Below are 20,612 nucleotides of genomic sequence, written 5' to 3'. Positions count from 1 at the left end.
CTTTGGCCCCTGTCAAAAAAACTCCACACAATTGTCATTAAGTCTATCCCCTCCAGCAATTGTCACAGGCTGATTCAGACAAATCAAAACTTGACTCTCCTATTAACATCATTATAAGGACATTCATATCTTTGATATCAGACGCCACACTGTAAAGTGCATGAGATACCATGGCCGGGATTTTACTAGCTTGCTCTGCCCATTGATTTTTGACAAGGCCAGGCTCTCGTCAGAAATGGGTGAGATGCTGAATAAATTATGTTAATTTATTATAATCTTCATTCGCATGTCTTTAGTGAGCCCGGAGCTGAATCGTCCCGGCTCACTTGCCTTTATGACCTCGCCGGTAGGACCGGAGGCCATTGAAGGACCCCCCCCCCCCGCGGAGGCCGAGGGCAAGGGGGTGGTTGCTGCTTGGGCAGTGTCAGCCTGGCAGTACCAGATTGACACATTGGCACTGACAGCCTGGCACCTGGGTAATGCCCACCAGGCCTCTTGGCACTGCCCACTGGGCATTGCCAAGGGGCGGGACCTATGGAGGCAGAGCCTATGCTCTGGGCTATGGGAGGCAATGCCCATGGGGGACTATGGGGCGGGGCCTGAAAGGGGCAGGGCCTGAAGGCCAAGCCCCGTCGGGAGGGAGGGGGACCCACTGCTACTCTGCATCAAAATCAGATCGGTGGGGAGGGGGCCAGCTGCCGCTCTGCATTGTGATCAGATCGCGGAGAAGTGGGGGGGACAATCGGTCTGGGTGGTGGGTGAGGCAGTGGAGGTGATATTTCCAAGTAGTGTGGAGCTCACAATCGGCCGCAGGCCCACGCGATTGCGGGGGGATGGGGAGTTTCTGAGGCCTGCAATAGTAGGGGTCAGACATCTCTCTCTCTGCCTGTTAAACCTCTGCTGTTGGAATTGCACATGTGCAGAATCAAAGGCCTGCACATGCGCAATAGCTCCCTCTGCAGTTGCTATTGTGCATGTCCAGACACAGAGGTCCGCGCTTATGCAATAGCTCCCAATGCAGGTTGGCTGGGTAATTAAGCCCAGCACAGTATCTGTAGCAGCGAGAAATGGTCTAGCCCATATTTTCAATGTCTAATTCCATAAGATTGGGCGTGAAAACTTCAGGAACTCCCCCATTTTCATGCCAGCTGGACACTTAAGGCCCTATTTTACCATTTTAAATTCTAAGTGCTGGGCGGACTTGAACCTGGGAATGTATCAAATCCGACTTTTAGACTTGTTTTCCAGTGCCCCCATACGCAGTCTGCCTGCAAAAATATCAGCGAGTCCGAATCGCGCTGCACAAGCCTGTGGGTGGAGGTTAACGTGCCCGAAACCCTGCAGTTCCAATCAGCACCCCCAAATGCGCATGTGCAGAAAAAAACATGATAGAATAATGTTCCCCTGCCACATCCCTCCTGGGCTGTATAATGCCTCCCACTGGCCCCCACAGACATTGCTCCACCCCTACAACATTACTGAATCCTTCATCCACACCCCCCACCACCCAGACCAATCGTGCCCCCCCCCCCCCCCCCCGCCACTGATCTCAGGCAGAGAGATACACGCTTCCCCTTCCACCCGACAGATATCGGGCAGAGTGATCCCCTCACCCCCACCCCAGACTCTCCCACACAAGTCCCCCATCTCCTCTGGACTCTGATGGCTGTGTGACACCTCCCTCTCTCTCCCCTCTCCCCAATCATTGAGGCACTGATCCACTGCCCCCCAACGCTCCCCCCCTCCATCCCCCTCACCTCCCCAACCGCTCCCCATCAGCACGCCTGCAAGGGCTCACTTGCCTTCTCCATAATGCTAACAAGCAAACTACATGGAACTTGAGGGAATGCTCTGCCAAACTGCCTGCAGCTGATCTGCCCTAACGAGGGGCAGCTCCGTTAAAAACTCAAGAATGGGCAGAAAGGCATTCCTGCACAAAATGTGCGCATGATCAGCCCCCCTGATTTTCTGAGGGTGACCTGGGGAGGCTACTGGATGCAGCTGAGGTGAGGCGGGACACCCTCTTCACCCCAGGAGGAGGCAGACCCAGGGGGGCTGATGGAAATGCGGCCTGGGAAACAGTTGCTGCCTCGGTCAGGGCACCGGCCCCCAGAACAGGGAAGCAGTACCAGAAAAAAGTCAATGACCTCATCCATACAGCAAGGGTGAATGCTGAACCCCACTAGCACCTTCCCCCAAAACTCCCCCAGATCCTCCCATCCCCAGCACCCTGCATGCTTCCAGCTCCTGACCCTTAAGCACCTCCTTCATATCCCCCCCCCAAGAGCCTCACTGCGCTTGCCCTCGAAGGACCACTACCTGTTACTCTGCAGGAGTCACGCCACCATTTCGTTCATGGCTCCTTCGGTCTCCACAGGAGAAGACCGACCATAACACCCGTGAGAGGGCGAAGACAGGGGGTGGTGAGCCAGACTTCTGGGTCCTCACCTCCTTTGAGGAGCGGGTGCTGGAGCTCTCAAGAGAAGGGGAGATGCGGGCTGTCAGCGACAGCATGGTCGGGCTGCCGTCAAGATGTAAGCACCTGTCATTCCTCCACTCACTTTGAGGCAACTTCTCGGGGGCAAGAGTTTTGAGTGTGAGGTGCAAGGTTTAAAGGAGATGTATGAGGCATGTTTATTTGCACAGAGAAGGTAGTGGGTGCCTGGAACTCGCTGCTGGGGGAGGTCATGGATGCAGATACGACCTTTAAGGGGCGTCTTTACAGCCATGTGAACGGGATGGGAACAGAGGTATATGGTTCCCGGAAGGAAAGAGGTTACAAATCAGATGGACAGCCTGGTCGCTACAGGCTTGGAGGGCCGAAGGGTCTGTTCCTGTGATGTAATCTTCTTTGTGCTTTGTTCTATGCTCAATGGAGAAATGCGGATCATGTGTTTGGCATCCTGGATTCTTCTCCCTCCCTTGCACTTAACCTTGTGTTCTGTGTTGCAGGGACAGATCTGGATGCCCCGGGGCCTTCTGGATTCCAGGCCCCTGCTGCAGTTCCCGCGCATTGTGGTCCAGACAGCTCGGATGAGTCCTCGGAGGATATGAGTGAAGGGACCTCTGAGGGTGGCACAGTTTTGGTGTCAGCTTCCACCTCACAACTCACCATCCCAGAAACTGACATGTCGGTGGGCCCAGTTAGTGGTGAGTCTTTTGGGTCACTTTCTGGTGAGCACGAAACATCTGATAATGTACATCGTGTGGAGGAGGGAACATCCCAGGCCTCTGGCATGCGGGCGCCTGCTGGAGGCGAGGACTCAGCTGGCCTCAGACGACATACTGGTCCTCTGAGATCACTTCCCCCTCAGCTGCTGGAGATGCAGCAACAGAGCCAGGGAATGCAGGAGGGGCTGATGGCCACATTGGACCAACTACAAGGCTGTTGGGAGGAGTCCCAAAGCTTCCCGCAAGGGAAGTCTTGCATGCTTCCCAGGCCAACACTGCAAGCGTGGCGTCTGCAGTGGAAAGCCTGGGGCAGGGGATTCTCACCATGAGTAGCAGGCTCCAAGAGATGGCTGAGTCACAGCAGGCCACAGCAGAGTCCCAGAGAGCTGTGGCTGAGTCACAGCAGGCCACAGCTGAGGGACTGAACAGGATTCTTGAGGTTCTGCAGCCCATAGCTGAGAGGCTTGAGAGCTTGCAGGAGACCCAGCGGGACAGCGCTGAGACACAGCGGGCTACAGAAGCAGCCCTTGGGAACGTGGCCATGGCAGAGGGGTTGCAGAGTGTGGCCCAGTCTCAGAGGGCACATGCTGCGGCCATTGAGAGATGGCCCCCGACTCAAGTGGCCATCGCAGAGGGCTCGACCACCATGGATAGGACGCAGGTGATCCTCCAGGACTGGCAGGACCAGGTGACACCGGAGCTTCTGGAGCTCACTGCAGAAGCACCACTGTCCCATGGCATGACCCAGGGGCCCACAAGAACCCCAAGGGAGGTGGTAGGGCTCGATCCCATGCCGAGGCCTTCCAGCTAGGAGACTATGGCCGTGGCTACATCTTCTGACTTCCTCCTTCCTGACACCAGGGCATTGCAGGGGCAGCGGGATGAAGAGACTGTCATGGAAACATCCCAGACAACTGGAAGCAGGCCAGGGCCCTAAAGGTCCAGGGCCCCCAAAGGACAGCTGCCACGTGCATTACAGACCACCGGGCAAGGTAGGCAGCTGGCCCCTCCACCTTCGATGTACATTCTGGGGAGTCACTGAGATGTGGTAGGCCACATAAGGTTAGGAAGTTGTAGTTGCACTGAGATGGCACGGGTGAAGGGCTGCGCCAGTGAGAAAGATATTTAAGCACCTCAACATTTTCTGTTCACAAGTTTTTATGTTAGAATGTCTTATTTAAACACCTTTATTGCAGTTTTATTCAATGTTTTTTCACCACCTACCTGTGACTAATTTGTCTCGAATAGGAATCCTCTTCCATTGATGATTGCAGGAGGGATGCTTCATGTTGATGTCAGTTGGGGAGGCCCCTCAATGCTGTGTCACTGAGAAAATTAAGCCATTGGTTCCCCAGACCCATAAGCGATTCCCTCCCATCCCGCACCCCACCCACCCCAGGGATCTGTTTCAGATCTCTTACCCACTACACAGATATGGGCCCAGATGCCAGCGTGCATGCGGAGCTCAGGTAGGAGTCAGACTAGTTTGCACCAGGGCATCATCCTCATGGTGCTTAGTGAGTTGTCATCACCCTCCTGCCTGCCAAAGAAACTCACTAACACAGAGTACCCAGGCCCACCACTCTGGTGTGACAATGTTTCAGGAGAAGGAATTTGGGCGGGGAGAAGGGGCGGGTTGGAACCCACAGACACAAGCCCCTAGCAACTAAACCGCCTGGTGATCAGGGCCTCCCTGGCCGCCCTTGCATGCCTCATTTGAGCTGCCAGCCCTCCTGCACCTGGGTGGTGTTCCTCGGCATGCTCTTCCTCTTCTTCCCCCTCCTCCTCTTCCTGTTGGTCATCCTCCCCAGCGATGCCCGACTGGTCGGCCTCCACGTCCTCCTCCTCCTCCTCCAATATGTCACCTCTCTGTAGAGCAAGATTGTGCAAGGCACAGCACTCGACCACAATGTGGCAACAGATCACTGGGTTTTATTGAAGGGCTGCACCAGATCGGTCCAGGCACCAGAATCATATCTTGAGGAGCCCAATGCACCTCTCCACTATCCCACAGTTGTCTACATGGGCTTCATTATAGCGGGTTTCCGCCTCAGTCACAGGCCTCCGCACAGGCGTCATCAGCCATGTCCGATGCAGGTAACCCATATCACCCACAAGCCACCCCCACAGCCTGGGCACCTCCTCAAATGTCTCCGGGATGTCCGAGCTCCTGACAATGAAGCTGTCGTGCACACTACCTGGGTGTCTTGAGCAGATATACATCATGTTCATGTTAGGGTCGCGCACTCAGGGAGTGGAACAGGGAACATTCAGGGAGTGGAACCCCTTTCCGTTGATGAATCTCCACGGATTTTGTAGGGGGGCCTTGAGGGTGACATGTGTGCAATCGATGATTCCCTGTACGTTAGGCATCCCCACAATGGCTGCAAACACTGCAAACCGGGCTTCCTGATGGGCCGGGTCCAGGTTAAATTTAATGTACTGCCCAGCCCAGTCATACAGGGCTTCTGTGACCTGCTTGACACAGGTGTCCACAGCTGACTGGGAAATGCTACACACATCTCCCTTCGGGCTCTGGAAGGAGCCAGTCACATAAAAGTTCAGAGCGGCCATCAATTTGACAGCCACCGAGAGTGGATGCCCCCCTCAACTCCCCCCCCGCCCCCGTCTCTAGCTGCCAGGTCCTGCAACAGGTTGCAAAGGTGTTGCGCTGTCTCCTTTCAGAAGCAGAGACGTCGGTGGCACATGGCATCCAACATCTGTTCAAATGACACTCGTGCACGGAACTGCCGGGTCTCTGCTCCCTCCTTCTCCTGCGTCCCCCACCCCCCCACCCCCACCCCCCCACCCCCACCCCCTGGGTGAATGGTGGCCACCTCCTGCCTCTGGTGGTCACCTCCCTCTACTCCTGCTAATGGTGAGGCCCGGGCCTCCTGTGCTCGCAATTCTTCCTCCTGCTCCTCCTCCTCAGCTCCATCAGCAACATCGATTATTTGCATGGCAAAAGCCATCTCATCACTCTGAAGTGGGGGGGAGATGGAGAGGAACACATGCAGAAGTTAAGTAACACTGTTTGCCCCTAGCACATCAACAGTCACTGTCCATACCTCCCAATTCCCCAGCCACATGCTCCCCACAATCATAGCCCCCCCAATTCCCTCAGCCACCTGCTCTCCACAATCACAGCACCTCCCTAATTCCTCCAGCCACCTGCTCTCCACAATTACAATGCCTTGAAAAGTTGAGAGGTTGTAGCAGTGCAATTTGAAAGGGCTTTGTGCACATCCTTCAGCTGGCAGAGTGCTGAGTGCACTAGGACCCAGCAGCATCGCAAGACTCAAGGTCGGTGCTGAGACCTGGGTCCGTGCTGCAAGTCGGATATCAGAGACCCTGCTGAGCAACAGCCCCCCACCCCCAACGCACTCGCAGAGCCACCACCGACCCGAGATAGAAAATGGCTGCAACGAAACGACACCCGTGAGTAGCAGAGAGCTGTCAGACACTACACACTTACCTCCTCACTCACCCTCACTGATGGAGCACCTGAATTGGACTTTTATGGAGTGCTGATTCTGGATTGGCAAATGTGGTGGTAAAGGAGGAAGTGCTGGTAAAGTTGGGCATGCAGCCCATTAATTCAATTTAAATGCAAACTTCACCAAGTTTTCGTGCCCAAAAATGGGCGCAACATGATGGTAAAATTGGGCCCTTAGAGCCATTCTCGTAAAATTCCACCCCATGACTCATGGTGTACCCAGAAATGGCAAGAAGGGAAGTAGAGTGTTGGACCGTTGGTGAATGGGGAATTGGAGTATGTCCCCTGTTGCCATACTAGGGACAGCCATGCTCGAACAGCCAAACCTAAAAGGGGGTGTGTTCATTGCCTACTTCTTTTCTTCCTCCTCCTCCTTTCTCTCAGCTGGCCCCACTTCGTTGATGGTATGGCGTTTGCCTTCATGATAGCAAGATTATTCAGCATGCAGCAAACTATCAAGAATTTTGACATGAAGACAAAATACTGATCGCTGGAGCTCTGAAACAAAGGCAGAAACTTCTCAAAAACACAGCACGTATCGCAGTCTCAATGGAGACAGAACATTGTTTTAAGTTCAATATGACTTCCTGAAACTGAAGGTAGGTTGGAAGTTAATGGGTTTTATGTGTTAAAAATGGGGGGAGGGACAGGTGGAGCAAAGAAAAAGGTCAGGGTTAGATTAGAGGATGGGGAGATAAAATTACAAGTACATCATTGAACACAAAGCAAAAGGTGTGATAATGGCACTATTAAAGACACAAAGTGTTGGTCCAGATTTAGCGTTAAAAACAAAGTAAAATTCCACGTTGTCAGAAAGCAAAATAGTAGAATGTGTTCATGGCAGAAAAAAGGTCAGCCCTCTCTGAAAGTAAAAACATAAGAACAAGATACAGACTGGTACTTGTAGGGAAGAATATGCAAAATGGAGGACAGAGTTCATGGTCTGAAGTTGTTAACCTCAATATTCAATGTTGCATCCGGAAGGCTGCAAAGTGCCGACTGGAAGATGAGTAGCTGTTCCTCCAGCTTGCGTTGGGCTTCACTGGACCATTGTAACAGCTCAAGGGCAGAATTGTGAACATGAGGACAAGATGGTGAATTGAAAAGACAATTAAGTGACAGAAATCTCGGGTCCATGCTTGCGGGCTGAGTAAAGTTGTTCCACAAGGCGGTCACCTAGCCTGTGTTTTGTCTCCCAACGTAGAGGAGATGGCATTGTGAACATCATTGTGAACATCAATGCGCTCTTCAAAGCACTGCAGGATTCCTTTGTATCAGTCCAGGCAGCAGAAGTCTTTTTTAAGCATCTCAATTGTCTGCTTGAACATATTTTGTGAGGCAGCCTAATGTTTGTTATTGCATGCTGCTGATCTGTGTGTGGGTTTGCACGCCAGAGTCATGCCACACCATCAGTGGGTAGCCCTGGTCACTCAAGCTCAAATACCGCTGGCACAGTTATATTGAAATTGGTTGATACGTTTAGTAACACTGTAAGAGGAGGCAATCCTTCATCCTGTTGAAGTTGGGTTCTGTCATGTAGATTTAAGAGGTAGACTTCAAAAGTGGCAGTTCTGGCGTGAAATCAGCACTACACACTGATCTTCATGATCTTTCTTCTCTGTTCACTTCTGGCAGACTCTCCCTGTGCACGTGCTGATGACCTTAACAAAATATCTTTGGGCGCTGTGAATACCAGAAATGTAAGTGATTTGATTTTGATTTGATTTATTCTTGTCACATGTATTAGTACATAGTGAAATGTGTTGTTTCTTGCATGCTATACAGACAAAGCATACCGCTCATAGAGAAGGAAACAAGAGAGTGCAGAATGTAGTGTTACAGTCATAAGTAGCATGTAGAGAAAGATCAACTTAATGAGAGGTAGGTCCATTCAAAAGTCTGATGGCAGCAGGGAAGAAGCTGTTCTTGAGTCGGTTGGTACGTGACCTCAGACTTTCGTATCCTTTTCCCGACGGAAGAAGGTGGAAGAGAGAATGTCCGGGGTGCGTGGTGTCCTTAATTATGCTGGCTGCTTTGCCAAGGCAGCGGGAAGTGTAGACAGAGTCAATGGATGGGAGGCTGGTTTGCATGATGGATTGGGCTACATTCACGACTTTTTGTAGTTTCTTGCAGTCTTAGGCAGAGCAGGAGCCATACCAAGCTGTGATACAACCAGAAAGAATGTTTTCTATGGTGCATCTATAAAAGTTAGTGCGAATCACAGCTGACATGCCAAATTTCCTTAGTCTTCTGAGAAAGTAGAAGCGTTGGTGGGCTTTCTTAATTATAGTGTCGGCATGGGGAGACCAGGACAGGTTGTTGGTGACCTGGACAACTAAAAACCTGAAGCTCTCGACCCTTTCTACTTCATCCCCGTTGATGTAGGCAGGGGCATGTTCTCCACTATGCTTCCTGAAGATCATTTTAGAGCTAAAATGACACTTAGTGCATCAAAAAAGTTGCTAAAGAACCAATTTCTATGTATTTAATCTTTATGTAGCACTTTAACTTTAGCAGTTAATGACTGCACCTGGAAAATTGAAACAACTCACTTTTTAATTTGCATTTTCTGTGTGCATGAAATTAAAATATATATTCATAACTGCTAAATATTTATAATGGCCACTAAGGGCATGGGAATCATCAATAGATCTCCCTGTGGGCTTTGTGGAGCACAAATTCCCTTCTCTCCGAATGGGAAGTGAGAAGCGAGGAGTTAAAACCCGTTGCTTCAACCCGGACCAGGATTCTTTAGGTCCCCTGGTATTGACTTGCATGCTGTATGGCACAGTTGCAGCTCTTTCTTGTGTTATCATTCAAGGGTTTTTGGTGATGGAAGACTGGCCTTGACAAAATTATTACAATTTATTTAGTTTCTTTGCAATGAAAGCTATAGGAAATTGATTTACAGCAGTTATTGAATCTGTGACTTTCGGCGAAAGAATCACTGGACTCAATAGTGGAGGATGAAACATTTAATCCGATTTGCTCCACTGGTTTTTACTTGCCAACTTAGTCGCTATAAAGAGGACAAAGTAAAGCAAAACAAAACTGACACAGGGGAGACATACACCAGCCGCTGATGGAAGCTAATGTTGAGATCTTAAGGATGAATCACTTGTTTGTCATTATGCTGTCAGATACTCTCCAAGGATCCAAACAAATGGAATCCGTATTAGGAAAGAATTAGAGACAATCTATGTACCACAACTGATTGGTCACTAAAGCATTGGAGATTTAACACAGACCAGGGATCAGAGCCTTGACCCAATAAACCATCAGGGATTAAGCTTAGACCAAAGATCAATGTCTTTTCCTCACAAACCATCAGGGAATTAAGGCAGACCAAAAATCAACACCTTTATTCAATAAATCCACAAGACAGAGACTCAGCAAAAATAAAGGACAACAGTTTAATTTGCGAGACCTGTGAAGTTTACGTTGAGGACTGGATGGTCTTGTGAAATTTAGTGCCTGTGCATTTTTCAATAGATATTGTTACATTCTGTTCAGTTATTTGCATTAAAGAAGGGTTTCTGTCAACAAGCAGGATATTCTCAACTAAAAACCACTTAAAATTTTGATTCTGTTTAACTCCACAGATGCCCACCATGCTAAGAATCGCCAGCATGTTTTCATACTTACCCTTAAATCTGTCGTGCAAATGTAGTTCAAATTCTCCCGTGTCTATCTGCACATACATTTTTGCTGTTCCAACTCACTTTTTAATTTTTTGACCTCTTAGACCCTCCTCTCACGTGTCCACTGTGCACTCTCTCTTGTCCTGCCATCTTTCATCACTGTTCTCATGAGTGTTTTTGTAAATATAGTTGTAAAAAGCACTGAAGTGTTTATTGTGCAGCTTTTTAAAAATTCATTTTTACTCATTTATTTGTAGACATTTCTTCTGAAAAAAAAGCAATGATAATCTCTGTACCTAATTAATATCGTTATTCTAGACTCCTATGATATCCTTTGAAATGTACCTTTTTTGATTTGTTCATGGGATGTTGGTGTTGCATGCTGGGCCAGCATTTATTGCGTATCTCTGAGGAGACATTGCTGTGAGTCTGGAGTCACATGGAAGCCAGATCAGATAGAATCCTGCTGCCGTTCATGCCAGTGGGATATTATGGTCCTGCCGACGGTTCACCCCAGCTACGGGTTTCCCAACGGCGAGGGGTGCATTCAATGGGAAACCCCATTGGCAACACCGGGACAATAAGACCCTGCCGCCAGTGAACGGCACACCACAGGAATACATAATGGAGAGGGAGAAAAATCTCACCCGATGTTGCAGAAATACAATTCCTTTGATATTGAATCAGTCCACATGCAGCAAGACCCGGACAATAGTCAGGCTTAGGCTGATAAGTGACAAGTAACATTTGCATCACACCATTACCAGGCAATGACCACCTCCAAGTAAAGAGAATCCCCCTTGACCTTCAATGGCATTACCATCACTGTGCCCCCACTATCAACATCCTAGGGGTTATCGTTAACTAGAAACTCAGTTGATTATCAGTATGATATCCTAATAAAATTCCCGCAATCCAGATAGGGGAGGTAGTGGCATCGTGGCATTGTCACTGGACTAGTAATCCAGAGACGCAGGGTCATACTCTGGGGATCAGAGTTCAAATGCCACCATGGCAGATGGTGAAATTTGAATCCAATAAAAATCTGAAATTAAAAGTCTAATGATGACCGTGAAACCATTGTTGATAGTTGTTAAAAAGCCATCTGGTTCAGTAATGTCCTTTAGGGGAGGAAATCTTTCATCCTTATCTGATCTGACCTACATGTGACTCCAAACTCACAGCAATGTCCCCTCAGAGATGGGCAATAAATGTTGGCCCAGCATGCAACACCAACATCCCATGAACAAATAAAAAAAGGTACATTTCAAAGGATACCATAGGAGTCTAGAATAAAGATATTAATTAGGTACAGAGATTAAAATGGCTTTTTTTTTAGAAAAAATGTCTACAAATTAATGAATAAAAATATGTTTTTAAAAACTGCACAATAAACACTTCAGTGCAGTTCTACAAAAATTAATTTTCAATTCCACATTCTTCTCTATGTGTAGAATAATTTTTCAACCATGGATATTCATTCTTTGATTTCTAAGTATGAGTAGTGTGTTTGTTTCACGCTATCCAGGATGACCTTCACAGCCGAGGAAATATATTTGAGGCTTTCAAACAATTCAATTTTGCACACTGGTGGGTACGTTTTTCCAGTCATTCCCGCTGGTGGGATTTTCCAGTCCGACCGACGATGACTCCCCATAATGGGTTCCCTGGCATAATGTAGCCAGTGAGCAGTGCAAATAGCCATTGACTTAGGCAGGACCAGAAGATCAAGCCAGCATTCAATGGCAAACTGCCTACACTGCTGGATGGGGTGGCGGGGGGGGGGGGGGGGGGAGGTGGTGGGGGTGGAAAATGTTGGCCATGGTTTTCTAAGTTAGATTAACAACATTTTCAGGATATCTAACAGTTAATCAGCTCATTAGCTACTTAGATATGTTAAGTCAGCAGAATAGCAGATGTCTAATAATTGAATTAGTTTTTGGACAGTCACGCTATTGAATTGTTTTGTGAGATCAGCGTGACACCATTTTGCTTGGCAAAATCTTGAAAATTTAGCAGTGAGAAGCCTCTACTGGGAGAAGAAATACAACTTCTATTTCTATGACACTTTTACATTGGTAAAACATCACAGGCTGCTTCACAGTAGCATTATCAAACAAAATGTGACACCAAGGGCAGAACTTTACGAGAATGATTCTGTGGGCAGGATTTTATGGCCTCACTCATCCTGAAACCATAAAATCCCACCCGAGATCAACAGACCTTTCCATTGACTGCCCCTTGCCCGCCCGATTCCCAGAGCAGGCGGAGTGATAAAATTCCGGCCTAAGTTCAGCTAGCGTGAAAATGGGAGAGTTCCTGATCCATTTTTTGGGCAAGTTTTCAAACCCAATCTTATGCACTTAGTCATTGAAAAAATGGTCTGAACTGTTTCTAGCTGCTGCAGGCAGTGGGCTGGGCTTAATTTGTCAGCCAACCTGTCGAGGGAGCTATTGCGCAAGTGCAGACCTCTGATGCTGCACATGCACATTTTCAGCAGCAGGGGTCTGACAGACAGAGAGACAACTGTCAGGCCATTGCTGCTGCAGGCAGCCTCAGCCAGCTACCCAACTCCACAATCGTGGGGGCCTACAGCTGATTGCAAACCCCTTAACGCATGGGCATCTAGCACCCGCCCCCTTCCCCCTGCCACTTAGACCGATCATGACCCCCCCTATCTCCCGATCCAATCCCATTGCAGAGTGGCAGCACGCCCTCCCCCTCCCGATCGAGCCGCCCACTTTAAGAACTGCCCCTTCATGAACCACCCTCTTCATGCCATGCCGCATTCAGGCCCCACTCCCAAATGGCCCCATACCCATTCAAGCCCTGCTTCCATAGGTTCTGCCTCTGGTGCTGCCCTAGATGCCCGCTGAGCATTACCAAGGTGCCAGGCTTGCCATGGTGACACTGCCAGGTTGGCACTGCCCGAGGGGCAGCCTGCTTGCCCTCAACCTCCCTGGGGTGAAGGGGAGGCCCTAATGGCCTTCAGTTCCACTGGCGAGACCAACATGACTGTTCCTTATTCATGGGGAGCAGCTGTTTTCCACACCGGACAGAACCTCTCCTGGCGAGATAATAAAGGCAATTGAGCCCGGACGATTGAGTACTGGGCTTACTAGACACATGTCAATTAGAATTCAAATTTATTTAAATACGTTTTTCAGCCTCTCGGCCATTTCCAGCGAGAGGCTGACTGGGCCGGAAATCCAGCTCCTGTAAAATTGCGAGAGCGATGGGCAGGACATGTCAGTAAAATTCAACCCCAAGTCTCACCAAAAGATATTCGTGCAGAAAGGTAGTTTTTAAAGTCGTGTCAGAAAGAAGGTAGTGAGAGATTTAAGGATGAAATTCCGCAGCTTAGGGACTTGGCAGTCAGTGAAGCCATCAATGATGAAGCAATTAAAATCATGGCTGCTCCAGAGACTTGGAGAAACGCAAATATCTTCGAAGAAAACTTAAGCCAAGTTTAAATATAATTTCTATATAGTCAATGAAATATGTGCCTCAATTGAGTATTGTATTGCATTGTAATTATTACAATTTATCAGCAAGCGGTGAAAAATGTTGGAGTTGTGGGACAATAGCTGATACTAAAGAAAACATTTCTCAGTAAATCATCATGCCATCATTATTCTTTTTCAGTCATGCCTTTTGGGCATCTGTCAATTTGTCTCATTTCATCACAAGCAACTAATACATTTCCAAATTCTGCTTTCTTCTAAATGTCCATCCTTCAGTGACATTTTGGTTAAACTAAACACAAGGGCAAAGGCAAATATTTGACTCCATTGTAACTGTTTTCCGGAAGATGAGATTAAGTGTTCAGAGTTTCATAGTACTTAGCAAAAACCTTGGCACTGTCACATCCCATTTCTATGGATGTGTCTGCAGTCTTTTGAATTGTATTGCCACCAAGATTTGGAAAACATGTTTTGTTATACGTGTCTTCATCTTTAAACCTAATAGTTAAATTTAATAGTTAAAATTGAAACACAGTGTGGCGTTTCATTTGCATTGTATTGCTGTTATTTGTGCTTGGGACCAATAATTGTTTATTGAAGGCTGTGGTGAACCGCAATTGGATTGTTGTCCAATGAAAACGAGGCTTGGAGGTGGTTAAAATAGAGGCCAAATCCATTCTTCCTTGCCTGTGCTGCATTCTTGCCTCCCACCAATTTCATGACAGGATTTTCCGAAACATATGAAGTCCTCGCCACAGGCAAATTAGGACCCTATAAACAGGAACACAAGGGAGGTGATTTTACTACTTTTTTTTCTAAGCCCTGGGCGGACTTGAAACTGGGAGAGTTTCAGATCTGTCTTTTGGGTGTGTTTTCAGGGCCCCCCCATACGCACTCTGCCTGCAAAATTTTGAGCAAGTTTGTTGCTCGCTGCAGAAGCCTGTTGATGGGGCTTAACGCACCTGGAAGCCTTCAGAGGGAGGTAGTGCGCATGTGGTGGCCTCTGATGCTGCACATGCACATTAGCAATAGCAGGGGTCTGACAGAAAAGAGAGAGAGCAGTCATGCCCCTCCTACTGTAGGCTGCCTGAAGCAGCTATCCCCCCCTGTAATTGCAGCCCAAGATAGAGCCCCCGCTGACCTTCCGCCGCCCAGACTGATCGCGGGTCCCCTCTCCCCCACCGATTGCGGACCTGCCGCTCTCCCCCCACTGATCGTGGACCTGCCGCCCTCTCCCCACCGATCGCGGAACTGCCATCCTCCCCCCCCAACGATCTCTGTAGAGTGGCAGCAGGCCCCCTAACCACCCTCCCCCTAACTGATCCCTGCAGAATGGCAGCAGGCCCCCTCCCTCCATTAGCCCACCCCCCACATTAGTCCCTCCCCCACAGGTCCTACCTCCACTAGCCATGCCCCACTGACCCCTCCCCCACTGGTTCCACCCCCCAATAGCTCCACCCCTGGAACTGCTCGGTGGGCATTGGCCAGGTGCCAATCTGGCATTGCCCAAGGGGCACCACCCCTTTCCCTTGGCCTCCCCGGGGGGCCTCAAAGGCCCCTGGTTCCACCGGTGAGGCCAAGTCGACTGCTTGCCGTTCATGGGAAGCTTGTCTATTCCTCGCCAGTGAGAACATTTCCTGGCAAAGTCATAAAGGAGGGCAGACCCAGACGATTGAGCGCCAGGATCGGTAATCAAATATACAACAGCATTGTAATAAATTTCCATATATTAACCTGCCACTCGCCCATTTCCGGTGAGAGGCAGACCGTGCCGGAAATCTGGCACTCGTAAAATGGCGCCAGTTGTGAAACCGGTGCCAATTATATTAAGCGCTTTACGCCTAACTTTACCACAACATCGAGCCCGAAAACGGCACAACGCAATGGTAAAATTTCCCCCAAGTGGTGGGATTCTCCAGTGGCATTTACTCCAAAACTGGAGAACCCTGCCCGAGGCCAATTGACCTTTGCGTGTCTGCCCCCTGCCCCTACAATTCCTGTGGCGGGTGGGATGGAGAATTCCGTCTATCTCAACCTTCCACCATCCTGGTAGTCTTATGTCACAATCATAATTAAGTTATTGACGAATTGTAGCAATGATTCTCTGACTGCTAGTCTCTAACAGACCTGGAAATTATGCAAGAAAAACTGCAGTAGTGGATAACTTTAGGAGCTATAGATCCAAATTCACCATTTCTTCACAAGCATGCAACACCAATCACACCATGTCTCAAATTATTCATAAACTGTATTCCAAAATGTTATTTTCTAAAATAAATCTATCTCATTAGCATTTGAATGAATCAGAACTAATATCCATACTCACCTCTTGTGCATCACTCTTTCCTTTATCCCATCAATGCTGGCTGTGATTACAGTCATTTAAGCTTTATGCTCTGAAATTCCCTCCTTAAACCTTTCCTCCTTTCCAACTCCTTCGCCTCCTTTAAGTTTCACCTCAAAGCCCGTGTCTATGACTGTGCTTTCATGTCACCCTCCCTAAAATAGTCTTCTTTAGCTTGGCATTGATTTTGTTTGATTACCTTTCTGTGAAGTGCTTTCTCTGATTTTTACTTTAACTGTACTTAGCTCGATGGGAACACTCTCATCCTTGACTCAAGGGTTGTGCATTCAAGTTCACCACAGTAGTTAAGCTCTTAGCTGATATGTCAATCTAGTGTTAAAGGAGTGTTGGATTGTCAGTGATGCTGACTTTGGGAGTAAATCCATAAGGTCCGTCGATAAATGCGGGAAATCTGAATTTTAAAACTGAGAATGCTAGAAATGCTCAGTGGGCCAGGGGGCATCTGTAGGAGAGAAAAACAGAATTAATAGTTCTGATTAATGACCTTTTATTTGAAGTAGGGATCCATTTATCAGTTGAGATGGATGTAAAATAATCCACAGCATTATTTATAGAGCAGCCTTGGAGCTATCCCATTGTCTTGGCCAGTATCATCCCTCAACCAACACCAAAAAACAGCTTCATTGGGCATTACTTCATGTTGATTTTGGGAGCATGTTGTAGCCAAATTGGTTGCCACCATTTGCCAATATTACACGGTGCCAGTGACTGAACTTCCAAAGTAATTTACTGGCTGCACAATAGCTTGCAACATCCCGAGGGCTCGAAGCAGATTGTATAAATTCAATATAACATAAAAGCAAATTACTGCGGATGCTGGAACTGAAACAAAAACAGAAAATGCTGGAAAGTCTCAGCAAGTCTGACAGCATCTGTGCAGAGAGAACGGAGTTAACGGCCGGAATTTTACTGGCCCGCCAGCCACAGGAATCGGAGCGGGCGAGGGGCAGACCATGAAAAGGTCCATTGACATTGGGTGGGATTTTACGGTTTCAGGATGAGCGAGGCTATAAGATCCTGCCCAATGTTTCAAGTCTGGATGACCCTTCATGAGAGCTGGTTCGTCAGAGCTATATAACTTCAAGTTCTTTGGCGGTATTGAGAAAAAGATCCATTCTTCACTTTTAAGTAAGATTTCAGCAAATTAAAAAAATGAAAATGTATTTCTATGATTGCTTGATGACCGGGGCGAAGGTATACATTTTTATATTTCAGGAATTATGTTGAATATGGAGATACTGTGTGAAATGGAGGTGTTCTTTCTCCCTGCATTGTCTGTAATACGATACTGAAGAAAGGTGATCTGTACAAGGAGGTCAGGTGTTTAATCCGGTCATTAAAAACACAATTGATAAGGGAAAAACAACTGACTATTCACTCATCCCCTGCGCAGGACAATGCAATTGATAAAGTAACTTTTATTGACTTATTGAAGGAAGATCTAGGAGTTCTTCAAAGAATCTTGCCCAGCACTTGAACCCACATCTTGTTTAATTGAAACTCATTACACTTAGATAGAAAAGGATGAGGAACATTAACACAATTAAATAATTTCAGTTCAGTGTATCAGTGCATCAATGTGGCACAGTGGTTAGCACTGCTGCCTCACAGTGCCAGGGACCCGGGTTCAAATCCAGCCTTGGGCGACTATGTGTGTGTGGAGTTTCCTCCAGATGCTCCGGTTTCTTCACATATTTTAATGATGTGAGAGTTAGGTTGATTGGCCAAGTTAAATTGCCCCTTGGTGCCAGGGGGATTAGTCGGGTAAATTCATGGGTTTACAGGAATAGGGTCTGGGTGGGATGGTTGCAGACTCAATGGGCCATATGGCCTCCTTCTGCACTAGAGAGATTCTATTTACTAATTTTTAATCTGTCAATTTGTTTCTGCTTCTGCATTGCCTTCTAATCAATCTGAAATAGCCTAAATTATTTTGTGATTGATAAATTGCAAAATTAAATCCGGATCCAAAGACAGATCACAGAAGTTAGAACCTTTCCACATGAAAAAGAGACAGATCTGTTTAAACACAGCCTTTAGATGAAAACCTGGTCTAACTTGGGCCATGCAGCACTCATTTCTCAGGTATTATTATGCCAAATAAAACTTTAAAAAGATGTCTGAGGTTCATGCACACACTTCTGTCGAGAGGTCCATGAGACACTCTCTTGGTTAAGAAACTTGAACATGTATCTAATGGCACAAGAAACTAACCAGATCTTAAGCCATCAGTTACATAAAAACTGAGTGCAAGGAGTATTTTACAATTTAGTACAAGAACATGGATTTCCAACAGGCCCACTGATACTCTGATGGCTTTTGGCCCAGGATAAATAACAGGGAAAAATAAATGTGATTGCTTTAAAATGTTTCGAGAATTCTTAATTGTTTCTAAACAAAATTGTTTGTAAAGAACTTTTAAGAGTTTATATCAATTGTAAATATATCAATTATAATTTTTAGATAATTAATAGTACTCCATAAGACCATAAGAAATAGGAACAGAATTAGGCCCCTCAGCCCATCGAGTCTGCTCCACCATTCAACCATGGCTGATATTTTTCTCATCCCTATTCTCCTGCCTTTTCCCCATAACCCCGATCCCCTTATTAATCAAGAACCTATCTATCTCTGTCTTAAAGACATTCAATGACCTGGTCTCCACAGCCTTTTGCGGCAAAGAGTTCCACAGATTCACCACTCTCTGGCTGAAGAAATTCCTCCTCATCTCTGTTTTAAAGGATCATCCCTTTAGCCTGAGGTTGTGTCCTCTGGTTCTAGTTTTTCCTACTAGTGGAAACATCCTCTCCATGTCCACTCTATCCAGGCCTTGCAGTATCCTGTAAGTTTCAATAAGATTCCCCCCTCAAGTTTCTGAACTCCAACAAGTACAGACCCAGAGTCCTCAACCATTCCTCATATGACAAGCTCTTCATTCCAGGGATCATTCGTGTGAATCTCCTCTGGACCCTTTCTAAGGAGAGCACATCCATCCTTAGATACGGGGCCCAAAATTGCTCACAATACTTCAAATAGCGTCTGACCACAGCCTCAGAAGTACATTCATTCATTTTGAATTCGTTATTCATTCTATGTGACTTGGTGGCCCTTCAGCTCAAAGCAGTAGCAAAAGTAAGGATGTTTAATTATGGAGACCATGTGACAAACAGACAAGAAATGAGAGACCAAGAGAAGAGTGGAGTTGAGAGGTGAGAAAGTTCCAGAAAGAATTGCACCACGTAGGGAAGTATGCACAGGTGGAATTCTATTTATGCAGGAGCTGCTGCCAGTACTTGAAGGAAAGAGAGTGGAATTCTGCTTGGAGGAACTGTTTGGTTGAAACTGAGACAATATAGATGGATTGGTTTGCATATTACTTTCGTGAGTTAGTTTTGTGGTATCATCTATTCCATGTATAGTTTATAATTCAGACCAGTTTGATTTGCCTGTTAATTCATGTTTCATTTGCATTGATTCTGATTCAAGTTAAAGTAAAGTTCCAAAGTGAAATTCTGTCTGGCAATTTCTTCTTCCATAAGACTTTCTATAAATTTGATTTTTTTGGTTTGATTCCCACGGGGACTGTAACAATGCAAAATTACAAAAATAGCATGATATGCATTATAAACCATCTCTCGTGTGAGGAAGAGGAAAGCATATCAGTGAAATGCTTGGGTGTTTGGATCATGGTTGAAAAGCTGGCAATGTGAGTGAGCTGTGAGTTATCATTGCAAGACTGGCTACATTGCTAACTGTGTAATGGGCTGGGTATTTACTTACAAGTCCTGCTGGCTGCAGAGGGGCAGTTGTGTGGAAAACCAGACTTCGGAATTTCCTCATATGCTGACTTCATAAAGTGCACGTGAGATCAATGGTCTATTCTTCTCCTGCACACTAGCCTGATGGACAGACTGGCTTCCTGTCAGGTACGGAACCAGTTGGTGTGGGACACAGCACCTCGTAAGTCTGTGCCGGTTTGGGAAGGAATGCTGATGGGGGTTGAAGATGGGGCTTGGAGAGTCTTGTTGGTCTTTAGGGATTGTCAATTGTGGCAATTCAATTTCAGGTGGTGGTTGAGATGGTGGGTGGAATTTGATCTGGTGGCTCGACAGTTGTCAATGATATGGGAGGAGATTTGAACTGGAAATGGGTGAGACGGAGGAGGGTTTATGTCAGGAAAGATATTTTTCAAATTTCAACAACTTTAACGATCTTCCCAAGATCTGCCCCAACCTGCCCATTTTTTAACAGTTAAAATTCAGCCCAATGTATATGAATTAAAGAGTTGGATACTGTTTGATACTGGTTGTTGTTAGATGGGTGATGGGGAGAATGAATAGAACAGTAGCTGAGGCTAGCCGTGTATCCAGTAGAATGTCCCATTTGAAGATTAAACTCACTCACCTTGATACCTTGTGTCAATTCTTAAACTTTTTCCTTCACTGCATCCACATTCTTCCAACAGCCCCCGATTG

The sequence above is a fragment of the Mustelus asterias genome, chromosome 4, assembly GCF_964213995.1.
Source record: "Mustelus asterias chromosome 4, sMusAst1.hap1.1, whole genome shotgun sequence".
Lineage (NCBI taxonomy): Eukaryota > Metazoa > Chordata > Chondrichthyes > Carcharhiniformes > Triakidae > Mustelus > Mustelus asterias.
Note: the sequence above shows the minus strand (reverse complement) of the source record.